Source organism: Cyprinus carpio, chromosome A23, assembly GCF_018340385.1.
Source record: "Cyprinus carpio isolate SPL01 chromosome A23, ASM1834038v1, whole genome shotgun sequence".
Lineage (NCBI taxonomy): Eukaryota > Metazoa > Chordata > Actinopteri > Cypriniformes > Cyprinidae > Cyprinus > Cyprinus carpio.
In genome coordinates this window covers 11,245,168-11,257,909 of record NC_056594.1, presented here as the reverse complement: position 1 = coordinate 11,257,909, position 12,742 = coordinate 11,245,168, and the positions used below count along the sequence as shown (strand labels likewise).

General features: G+C 40.0%; 1 protein-coding gene across 2 annotated transcripts in view; it reads left to right on the top strand.

Moving 5' to 3' along the window:
- The first annotated feature begins 5,810 nt into the window (after positions 1-5,810).
- Positions 5,811-12,742, top strand: part of phc2a (polyhomeotic homolog 2a (Drosophila)) — a 36,036-nt gene continuing 29,104 nt past the window's right edge. For both annotated transcript variants that reach the window (XM_042713117.1, XM_042713115.1), the window contains exon 1: positions 5,811-5,961. The gene's annotated coding sequence lies outside the window, so the exon portion shown is untranslated. The remainder of the gene's footprint in view (positions 5,962-12,742) is intronic.

The window sequence follows — 12,742 nt, the reverse complement described above, 5'->3', positions numbered from 1 at the left end:
AGCCTTGCATAATGGATCATGTTGACGGTAATTGTGTGTGATGTCATGTAAACATTGATTATGACATCTGAACCTTTGTGGTGTTCACTGCAGGAAATGAAAATGTTTTTTGTTTTTGTTTTTCGCCAGTGCATGCCAGACTGACCGCATTAACCACAGATAACCTATAAAAGACACTGCACCATATGAAACCATGAAAAATATAAGTTAAATTAGTAAAAATAAAAAATCAGTCCTGCTATTACAAATGTGAATGTCTATAGGTAGTAGGCTGTCCATGGCCTGTGTGCGGATGGACAGGCAGCAGTCTGCCCCCATTCAGAGGAGGTGAGTGATTTACAGCTCAACACAAGGGAGATGGATGGAAAGGGGTGGGTGTCTTGTATATATGGGGGCAATTACAGTGACGCTGGGGCGTTTAGGCTACTGCTGATAAGGAACAGCACTGAGTAGGGGTTAGCTCTTTTTCACCTCAACAACAGCTTTGTAAAGTGTGATGGATTCTGCTAATCCAGTGTCAGTATTTCCTGTTCTGGAAATTGAAATGGGATGTTCTCATTAACCGGATACACAGATGTGTGACTCAACCGCTTCTCAATTTAATGCTCCCTTCACTGTTTTCTTGAGGGAATCTTGCAACATTGTGAAACTTCACTGTCTTGGCTGGTCGGGTGAATTCCTATGAAAATTACCAATCATCTATCAGTGTCTTTGTTGGTAATTTTGAGAAGGAATGTGCCTGTGTGGTGGCAGCAATGATGTCAGCGCCGTTCATGTTGGTTCATATTAGCCATATAAAGTGGATTCAGGTCACTGCATTGGCCTACGCTCTTTAATCCGTACAGGATTTATTAATAACAATTTCCTATTGCATCAGTGACATCTAGAATAAAATTATATGACAAACCGCGCCACTTTAATTTGACTGAACTTATGATATTGGTAATCAGAACAACTTCATTACAATCTAAACTAGTCTTTTCAGCTCAATTTCTGAGTCTTACAAGAAATGCTGTTGAGTTTATCCATGCTTTAGATAGATAGATAGATAGATAGATAGATAGATAGATAGATAGATAGGTTTACTTCATTATCCGTACATAAATTTTCAGAAAAACCATGAGATATGCATATCAAATATGATACCTCAGGCTTTTGAGAAACATTTATTCGTACATCTCTGAATCATCCTTGCATTGCAATATATGTTCCCTTTCAGTCAGTCACGTTCGACGTTACGTCAGTGACTGTCGAACTGGGATCTCGCTAGAGAGACAAATCACCTTTGAGTGTTAACAAAACAAGACAATGAATGTTGGCGTGCAAGATTTGGATCGTGCACCCTGCCCCACAATGCGGGTATATAAGGAGAGCACGTGCAGTCGCACATTCAGCTTTTCGCTTCGGAGCCAAGGCATTCAGCTACCAAGTAATAGTGTCGTCAAGACAGCCTTCTCTTACAAGTGTTGGTGTTACTGTGCCACAGCGGGGGTTGCCAGTGCTGCTGCTTTGATCTCGTCGTGCTGGAGCTTCCCATTCTGCGGTCACGCTGCAACTCCTCCTGGGCGCTTCAACACTTCGGTGTTTTCATAAAAGAGCAATTTACTAAAAGAGCCCCACAAGTGACGCGGCATCTTTTTAAAAATGTCTTTCCACTCGTGCCTTTCTGTATGTGGTCGCTTTCCGGCTCCATCTGATGGTCACGATTGCTGCATCGTGTGCCTGGGCCTCGAGCACATGGAGGCATGGAAGGCCCCTCCATCTCCCAAATGCTCAAGGCTGGATGATTGGTTCCTGGGGTGCCGCGTGCCGATCGCTGGCAGCCACCTCCGGTTCCATTCTTCTCGGAAGTGCATGAGGAGGTTACTATGTCCTGGAGGGCACCTTTTTCTACCCGAAACAGATCTAGTGCCTCCTCCGTCCTCACTACCCTCAACGGCAGGGTGGCTAAGGGGTAACTGGAGATCCCCCCAGCTGAGCACGTTTTTGTGATGAGGGTTTGTGTGTGGCGGGGTAATCCGCGCCTCCCGTCCAGGGCTTGTAAGTTCTTGTCCACCACGACGGCCAAGGCTTATGGAGCTGCTGGACAGGCCGCCTCCACCCTGCACGTCATGGCCCTCCTGCAGGTCTACCAGGCCAAGGCGTTAAAGCAGCTGCACCAGGGTAGTTCTGACCCAGGTGTGATGCAGGAGCTGCGCACTGCGACGGTCCTTGCCCTACTGGCAATGAAAGTCACGGCACAGTCCCTGGGTCAGACGATCTCTGCGTTAGTGCTCCAGGCACGCCACCTTTGGCCTACCCTGGCAGATATGAGGGTGTCTGACAAGCACAGTTTCTTGGACTCTCCGATCTCCCAGGCTTACCTCTACGGCGATGCAGTGGAGAGCTTCGCCCAACAGTCCTATGCCACACAGAAGCAGACGGAGGCGATTAAACACATCCTGCCCCGGCGGCCCACACCTCGCCGCTGGCCGCAGCCCCTCCGCCTGCTCATCACAGAGGGCACCCTCCTGCTGCCTCCACCAACGCTCCAGCCTGGCCTCAGCAGCAGCCTTCAAGGCCACCAAGCGGTGCAGCCGTCTCTGCCCCGGCCCGTAAAGTGGCAGGGCAAGCAGCGCCCCTGAGACGATCGACCTGTAGTATCAGGATCCTGCTCTTCTGGAGATGGTGAGGGCACCGCTCCTTCCCCCGGAGAAGGGCCGGGTGGAGAATCTTTTGTTTCCTTTTGGTTTTTTTTCCGCCACTGGCTCCCCAGCCAGTGGTGCCCAAACATTCAATGAAAGAGCAGTTTCCTGTTTCTCTGTGTCTCAAGAGGGCCAGGATGGCCGTTCACGAGGCGCAGCCTTAACACTCCCGTCCCCCTCTCTTTTTGCCAGTGGGCAGCAGGGCCCGATTTGAGGACGCTCTGCTTTCTCACACGCCCCCTGCCCAATCGGGGAGCCAGGTAAGAGTCACACCACTCACTCAGACCCCACTCCGGGATGCTGTGCCTTCCGGGTCAGGTCCATATGTTCCGCCTCGCTGCCCCACCACGGGTACATCAGTGGTTCCCCTAGTTCCACTTGTTCGGTCTCTGGTGGCCTGGCTAGTGCTCCCCAGACCATCTCGCTGGCTCACGAGAACCATCAGACTCGGCTATGGGATTCAGTTCGTCCAGCGTCCTCCCAAGTTCAGGGGCATACGTTCACCTCTGTGCTGGACAAAGATGCTCCCGTCTTGTGAGCGGAAATCGCGGTCCTGCTGGCTTGCTTGTTGTAAACTTGATTTTCACATTTAAAACATAGTTGACCCAGGGATCATTAGTTTCCAAAGAGTTTCACTAAAATCATCTCATGGTCAAAACAAAAATTCAACAAATAAAACTATTGCATAAAATATTAATAAAACAGACATAATACACAACTGTGACCACACCTGATTAATTTCTATCTGGATGGTTTGGTCATGCAAACTCAGTTGCCTAAGTAAAATGTGTTGGAAAACCTCAATCAATGTATTGCCACATCGAACCACAAGGAACTCTCGTCTGATTTACATGTATGTTAGGAGCTAAAATATCTGGGTTGAATTCCTGTATTCCCCTTTAATACACTCTAAAATATCTTGGATTTCCATTTTTCTTATGGTGTTGGCAGATGTTTTCCTACCAAAGTGGATACTCATATAGCTGTACTAGTTATTAGCTACAGTAGTTGCTAATACAAATCAAGTACAAAGGCTAGACCTTATACTAAGAATCATATCAACAAGACTTGTAGTGTACTGTATACTGTACACTCCCCCAACCACAAATGAACTAAATCCAAGGTTTTCAAACTGGGGTCCAGGGCAAGAGACTGCTATTCATGAAATTTTAAAAAGCAAAAACTATGTATGCATATACAGTATGTTTCATTTTTTTATTTTTTATTCCAGCTGTCACCTGTAGCATGCTCACTAGTTGAACAACTATTTTCTGTTTTCTCTTATATTATAGCTGCTTTGAAACCATATGTTATTAAAATTACTATGCAAATACATTTGAATTGAAAATTGTATTCAAATTCAAACACTGGGTTGAAAAATGTATTATTTATATATGACAGCGTAAACATAGAAGTGATGTTTTATTAACAAATTTCAGGAGGAGCACGCGCAGATAATTAACATGGCCAATTCATCATTAGTAATCACATCCATCTATCCAATCAGTGCAAGAGAGAACCCCTATAAATAATCAAAGCAGTCCTACCTTCATTATCTCTTGTCTTTCAGCATCCCTCCACCACTCTGACTCCTCACCTTCAGCCCGTTCCTTACCCAGCACAGGGAGGAACACTCGGTGGGGAGGAGCGCTTGGGTCTGGGCTAAACGCCGAGCTCGGCCTCCCGTCCCCAGGCAGGGAGAGTACCCCGGGCTCGGGAGTAAATACCGAGCTCGAAGCCCTCTCCCCAGACAGCAGGCCAAATACACATAACCCTTTACTCAGTTCTATTATATGTAAGTGTGAACTTGTGAAATTAAATTAAAATAAGCAAATATTTTTCAAATAATATTCTAGTCATTTATTTTGCTACAATGACAAATAAAACTGATCATTTATGTTATCTGAGTTAAAAACACTGATATATTTCCCTGGTTTAAATTGCTCTAACTTCTAAAACATAAAACACTGTATAGGCTCATTACGGGATAACGGTCTTCTCTCTCTCTCTCTCTCTCTCTCTCTCTCTCTCTCTCTCTCACACACACACACACACACACACACACACACACATACAGACAGACATAACAGAAGCATAAGGAACATATTATCAGAGCAGAATATAGAACAATCACCCCCTTCATTCTCCCGGCTGTCCTTTGACCTGTTTAATTGTGCCAAAGCTGCTTATGCACCTGTGTGTCCCAGACTATTACACCTCCCATCACTTAACGGCTTTTAGTATCGCAGCATCCTGTTCCACATCCAGCCATTTTATTGCCTCATGCCACAACCAAAAAAACCTATACTGTTTGAATCACCCTTGAGCGAGACCAGTCCAATCATGTACTTGAGGTGTTTAGCATCCAGCCATGATTGCTGTTTAATGCTCTTTGTTGAGGTGGGCTCGTAAAAGTCATGGTCAAGCAACAGAGGTGTGTTGTAGGCTTTCACCCCCCACCGGCTCTAATGAGACACAGAGACTTAATAAGATGGAGGATAGAGCATACCTGCAGACAGGACATTAGCAAGCTGTTGTTAGACTGCAATTCCTCCCTCTGTTCCCCACTGAGGCTGAACTGCTTTCTCAAAGCATCTATGACAAGGGACATGCATTGCTGCTTCACACTTTTTGCATTTCCACCTTTTTTGTGAATTAATTTTTGCACTTTCATTCACATAGAACACACTAAATATGTGATTTTTATTATTCTCTATATTGTATATATTAACTTTCAGTATGCAAACTGAGGGTCTGATTCTCAATATTAGAATTCTGATAGCAAAAAGAAACTGTTGCTTCACACTTTTTGCATTTAAACCCTCTTTGTGACATCATTTTTGGATTTCATTCACATATTACAGTATTTACAACCCTAAATGTGGTCTTTTGATTATACTATTATTCTATACTCTTCTATATACTGTACATGTTTGTTGCATTATGCATAGTGAGTATCTGATTTTCAGTGTTTGATAGCAAAAATAGGTGCATCAACAGACCACATGTATCACAATCCTGTCAAAGGGTTTCTATAAGAGAGCGAAACGAGAGAAGAGAAGGGAGGAGCTAGAGGTGGATCATACTGAATCCAGTGTGGCCTATTGGTGTTTTGAAGTCACATGATTGCTTTTGGAATGCTAATTCATGCTGTATTTTTTCTCCTCCTCTGTGCTTGGTGTAGTCTGTGCCTGTCGGATAGAGCAGACCTCAGACATGGTGTAGGATATCAGGAAAGGAACAAGCGATTGAAGTTGAGACGAGGCCTGTGTTGAGGGTACGTAGAGCTTTATTAAGATGTGCTGTTGTTTTTGGCTTCATATGTGACTGTAAATGTCACTTGTGCAGGGATTATATTGTGCAATACTTATATTTATATGTCTCTTTAGGCTTAGTGCCTTATATCAACAGTATGTGTGGTCTGTATGTTAAATAGAGTGCATAAATGTGCGTATGCCTGTGCATGTCCGTCTCGGCACAATGAAAGCTGTTTACTTTGGAGAATTCCACCACATGTCTCCACTGCTTTCATTACGGTTATTAACATCAGAGAAAGCGGCAAAGACTGATAGATATTATCTAGGTGGGCTTGAGGAACTTGAGACCCTTCTTTCAAATTATACTATATATAACATTCTGTCATTATTTACCCACCCTCCTGTATGAGTTTCTTTCATAATCATGTTGTTTTGTCAATTCAAATTAAAGTCAGTGGGGTCCAGTGTTGTTTTGGACCCCACTGACTTTGATGTTGAAACATTCTTCAGGATGTTTAGAGTGTGAGACATATTTGGGTGAATTATCCCTTTTATGTGTCAAGATGATTACTCAATATTATCAATAAGACAAGTACTATGACTGTAGTATTTCTGCCAAAGCTGAAGGTGAGTGATTTATGTAGACATGCGTCACATCACTTGCAATGTTTTATGGATGCACAATGAGTTTGCTCAGCACACATGTACACAAGAAGCTTTTAGACCTCTCGTAAGTCTAAATGGAGACAATGCGTTCCCGGACAGGGGAGTGTTGCGCTAGTAGACTGACTGACTGACAGCTAGTGCTGATACAGTTCATTTAACCTATCGCCTCTCAAATAACAAGACCATCTGCACTCTTTTGGTACATGCTAGTGTGACCCAGTGCTCTGTAAACAAAGCCAAGCGGAGTGACGCTTGTGTGTAATCTCGCCAGTGTCATCTTATGAATTTGACACTGAACATCTGGACACTTTTAATAGTTAATTGTTGTGTGGTAGCTTTATATGTGATATGTGTTTTATAGAATTATATGCTATGGTTTATTTTGCAATTGTGCTGTAGAGTGAAGGAAGCAATAGTTTATAGTTCATCATTTCATGTTGTGTGTTGTGTATTACTAAGGTGACCTACTTCTAGGTTTTCGTAGATGAATCAAGCAAAGCTTGTTGGGTAACACTTTACAATAAGGTTCATTAGTTAACAATAGTTATTTTAATTTAGTTAATGAACTAAGCATGAACAATACTTCTACAGCATTTATTAATCTTAGATATAATTTAAATTTTAACATTTACTAACATTATTTTGTGGTTTGTGAATTGTGATTTACTAATGATGATGGGTATTTTCATAAACTAACATTAATAAAGATTAATAAATACTGTAATTAATGTGTTGTTCATTGTTCATGTTAGTTAATACATTAACTACTAATGGAACCTTATTATAAAGTGTTACCGCTTGTTGCTCTCAAAGCGCCAATGGGCAGGTCACTTCTGTACGGTAATTGGGGTAAGACCCTCATGTTTTACACTTGCCTTTCCTGTGTCATGGGCCTCACAATGAGCTTGAGTAGTTCACCCTCACCCTCAGGTCACTCTAATAATCAATCAAACATGAGGGACACAACTCCGGTCCCCCTTGAAGCACCAGGAAATGAGGGGCTTGTTGAGTAGTGCAAGAGGCTCCTGTAGTCAAAGAGAACAGATAGAATGAAATTATCACTCATGCAAAGTTTTTCCTTTATTATTCTCTCTCAAAGACTGATATTTTCTGTGGAAGAAACAAATGTTGCAATAAGTGATTAGATACTTGAGTGCACTCAGGTAGTTCATAAAAATGCCTTTAATGTAGTCAGGAAAATAAAAAATATAGGTAGAAGTTTATTAGTGCTGCCTTGTTCACTTATTATAAGTGATTTTTAGCTTTTTTCTCTATAAAGTTACCTATAAATATGGGCAATTGCAGACTGAGTTGCTTTTGGAAGTATTTACAGAAGTGTCTAATGTTGAAATGAAAAAAATCACCATATCTATAGTTCACCCAAAAATGAAAATTAGAAACAGTTAGAAAAAAATGAAAAATTAACGTTCTTCTATTATTTACTCACCCTCAAACCATATCTATAGTTCACCCAAAAATGAAAATTAGAGGGTCAGTAAATGATTTTTGATAGAAGAACTTAAATTTTTTGGGTGAACAATTCCTTTAATTCATGTTATAGATGTTAGATATGCATGTATTTAAATTTAAAGTTTTTTTTTTTCTTTTTTGAACTTCTAATTTTTAATCAAACTGTCATAACTCAAACTTCCAGTGAAAATTACAGCTTTCTCAAATTATTTAGTTTCATTTAAACTCTGCCCCTTACAATTAACTGCAAAACCTCATACATTTTCACATTCATGTAGTGCTCACATGCTAAAATACAATTAACAACTGAGGCATAGTACCAATTTACCGGCCCACATGTTTTACTTTTTTGAAAATCTGCTACATACGGATATATGTCACAATACAGAAGAAAAGATCTGTCACTACTTCCATTTATTTGAAAATTCTGGGGTTGATTTTTGTCTGTAGTTCTGTTAAATTTAAGGTGTATTTAGATTTTGATTATAAATATGGGTATTTGTATTCTTTATTATTGTGATGAAGTATCACTACCATGTTTTAGAGAAATTTTGATTGATTAAATTTATTAAGTCCAGTTGACAATACATTTTTTCCATCTTCTTCAGTAGACCAAATACCAACACCAGTAGACAATTGCTTTTATTTTTAACAGACAGCAGTCCAGTTTAGGCCATATATCACACGCTGGTGATGGTTCTTTTGAAGAAAGAGGTCTGTTTTTGAGCACATGCAGTAACCCCTTGATCTCTAATGAGCTATACAGGACTCAACAATATGTGCTATGTGGAATCTAATGGTGAAATCCATCTCCAGCGATGAAAGCGGTAAGAAACAGTAACAGATGAGCCAAGATGTTTTCATACAGCGCTGTCCAAGCCCTCGTGAAGATGAGATGCAGACCCAGCAAGTGAACGCATTCACCTTAGCATTCACCATGACATTCTTCTGTCATGCCTGATGATGCTCCCGTGTGACTCAACCATTTACACAAACTCATGTCAGGGCTCTCTCTTTCTTTTCTGACAGTTTCTGATACTTATCCGACCTTTAGATATGTTCACTGCTCTTCTCTTTCCTGTCTTTCCTGAGAATGACAAGTTTTGCCCTTAGAGAAATTGCAGAATGCGTGTATGCTTGGGATGACCTGGTTCAAGTGTCAAAACCCCTGAAAGTGATTAATCAACTTGAGTGCTGCATCAGCATAACTAACTGATAATTCTCAGTCACTGAGTTCAGTAGGTCAGCACCACTAAATTTGGCAATATTTGCAACAACAAGCATTTGATCATGCCTAGTTATCATGGAGAGGTAACTTTTTTTAGTTACTTTTAATTGAATACATTTTGTTGTATTTCCTATTCCATATTTTATAAGAAATTTAATACCATCAAGAGTGCTGTAGCAACAGCATGATTATGAGTGTGATATAGATTTCAAACAACAGTTCAATAAACAAGAAATAAATATTGAGTAACCTTCATTTTTAGCATAACATGGCTGGCTGTGGATCCTTTTTACATATTTGGGTTTGGAATACATAATTTATTTGAATTAATCAGTTTAGTGAATTATTCAATGACTCACTCATAACAACAGGCAATTGTTTAGATCCTGAATGAATCAGTGTGTTTGATCAAATCGGTTAAATGAATGAAATTAATGAATAAATGCCTCACTCCTAACAACAGTCATTTGTCGCCACCTACTGGTGCAACAATGAAACTTGCGGACACAGACTGTTCATCAGAACCCACTAACACAGACAAGCAGTGTGATACAAACAGCAAAAACTCACAGTGATCAGCACTCTTGTAACATTTCTTGACCAATAAAATTTGAGAGCCGGAACTGACTAATGTATAATGAGTAAAACAGTTTTCTCAAAATGCACAGATCTCGTTTTCCTGGCAGAGGGGACTATTTTTTCCAAGAGTAAAGCCGACCAGGGTCTGAATGAGAATGTGTGAGAGCTGCTGACAGCCTGTAGTGACTGTTTGAGAGTGTATAAAGTGAGTGCAGACAACTCTCTCTCTCCCTCCACTGCTGCCTGGGCAGATGAAAGTGATTCTTCCCTGCCTCTGAGCTCCATGCCCAGGTGTTCTCTGTCCTCCTCTCCCTCTCACTCAGCTCTACGGCTCAGCAGCCGACAGCTACACAGCTGCTTGACATAAATCTCCTTTTTCTTTTTTTTCTTTTTTTTTTTGGAGAAGCAAAGCTTAGGGCATTACTGATTTGGTTCCTCATCAGCAAGGGCAGCAACCACTGATATTTGGCCCATATTCCAAACACTTGACTGTCTCATATTGCTAGGGTTATATGCGTAAAAACATCCACATTTAAATATTTCACTTCTGTGGATGTCATGACTCCTGACTTTGGGATTTCCAAAAAATGCTGAAATACAGTCACATTTCCCCCTCTGCATATCTAAAATAAGATATAAGTCAGTAGGTCAGTACTGGAAAATAACATCTCAGTTAAAACATTTTTTTGGGACAATGATCAAATATACATTTTTTGTCTTTATATAATGGTCTTTATATAAAATAATTACAGATGAATGCTTTGACCGACCAGTCAGAATCAAGCATTCCAGAGAGAGAGAGAAAAAAAGATAAAGGGATACAACAACAACATACTAAAAATCACAGTTTATTATAATAATATAAAGATGTACACTGTCACATATAACAAAATAATCTGCTGGTCAGGTGCAGAAAGTCAGAGGAATGTTTAAAGGTGTGTTCGATAAAAAATACCACAATATTAATTTTTCTATGACTTCTAAATCTCTTACAAAGAAGGAAAACTTTATAGTGGCACATTTGTCATTCAAGAGTCTTTTAATTAACATAGATGTTGTCAGTTCTTATCAAATTTTGAGGTTTTACCACTCAAGGGCTAATGGATTTTTTGAGTGTTACATCTCTAGACATTGTTAGACAAATTAGAGTTACAAAGCTTCTTAAGACGTGAAAGCTTCATAGTTCTGAGGTTTTCAATATTTACAGTCACTTTTCAATTCTTACGTTATGCTCTAGACTTTTCACCTCAGGACTGAAGTAAATCAAAGATCAGAGAGGCAGTTTAACTCTGAGGGCTTAAATTACATACAGGATCTGTCATCTTTTCCTCCCCGTTTGCTAAGTACTGTCCGACAGCTTCACGCTATGACATGTGGCTATGACAGGTGGTTGTGTTTCACAAGAACATGGTTTGCTCAGGTGTTTTAGCCATGTGTGCAACTGGAAAACTACCAGTCACCATTTGCTATGAAACATAACATCCACTAAAAATATTTGATATGCTTCTTCAAAATGGGAAAAAGTTAAAAAACTGCACATTTAAAACTGAAATGTGTAATTTTTTTTGCAAAATAGAGGGTATTTGACTCTATTATACCATATACTATTAACAGTCTCATATCTCACATTAGGTCTGTCTTTAATGGTTTATTGTTAAAAATCAATTCCCTTATTGAGAAAATGAAATGGAATTGGAAAATGTTTTTTTTTTCTTCCAAAACCCAACATTTTTGAGTTTGAGAAACCTGTTTGCAACAATAATTTCTGGTCATGCTGGTATCATAAATGACACAATTCAGCTTTAAATTTTGGCACTCAAAGAAAAAGTACAAACTGACTTTCACCTGTGTTCTTCAGGTTCTGTCAGTAATAACTCATAGGCTGGAAGGCTTTGAGGTGCTTTGTAAACTGAGTGGTCTCTGGGGCATCTGTGTATCTGATTCCTTCCCTGTGGTAATGTAGTTTTTTTAGATTGTGTTGTGTGCTGCTGTGCTGGCTGCAGTCTTTTTATGTTGAGACAAAAGGGAAGAATACAGTCAAAAAGCTCTCACTCTTTTAGCAGGAAGACGGTAATTTATAGTCCCAGTGTGAGAGCATCTATGAGCTGGATTAGTGACTTTTTTAACACAAACCAATCATTTCATGTTTCATTTAAAAGGATAGTTCACCCCAGATTTTCTCATCTCTCTCATTTACTCATGTCTTTTAAATTTCTGTATGATTTTTTTTTCTGTTTCTTTTTTCCATCGAGTGAGAGTGAAGAGTGACCATAGTTGTCAAATTACATTTTTATGACTAATCTCCCTATCCATTTTTTGTATTCCACAAAAGAAAGTCATGCAGGTTTTGAACAATATGAAGACGAAATAATGACTGATTTGTTTTATTTCTGGGTGAACTATCCTTTCAAAGCCAAAATGCTTGTCTATTTCCATATCAGCAGCATGAATATTTTGATATATTATTACACCGACTCTTCTCGTAATCCTAAGTAAAGCAGAAATTTAATGTGCTACAGTCAGCTATCAGTTTCAGGCATGCCTTAAGAACAGCTCAGGCCTCCCAAGAACGCTGTTTAAATGTTTTTAAATGGTTTTGTGCAACTAAAGGCATTATTTTTTTGATTGAAACATATTAATGAGATGGTGCTAACGACTGTGTGCCCGGGAGGCCTGCGTTGTTATAGTGAGGAAACTGATGTTGAATTCAGGTTATTTCACGCTTGGACTCCATGTGATAATTAGAAATGATACACATCTGGTTTGTGTGCACTCGGCTGAATAAAACAACAGCAAAATAGCCAAAACCATGCTACTGTTCCAATTTATCTGGCTCTGTGAGCACCTAATTTATATGG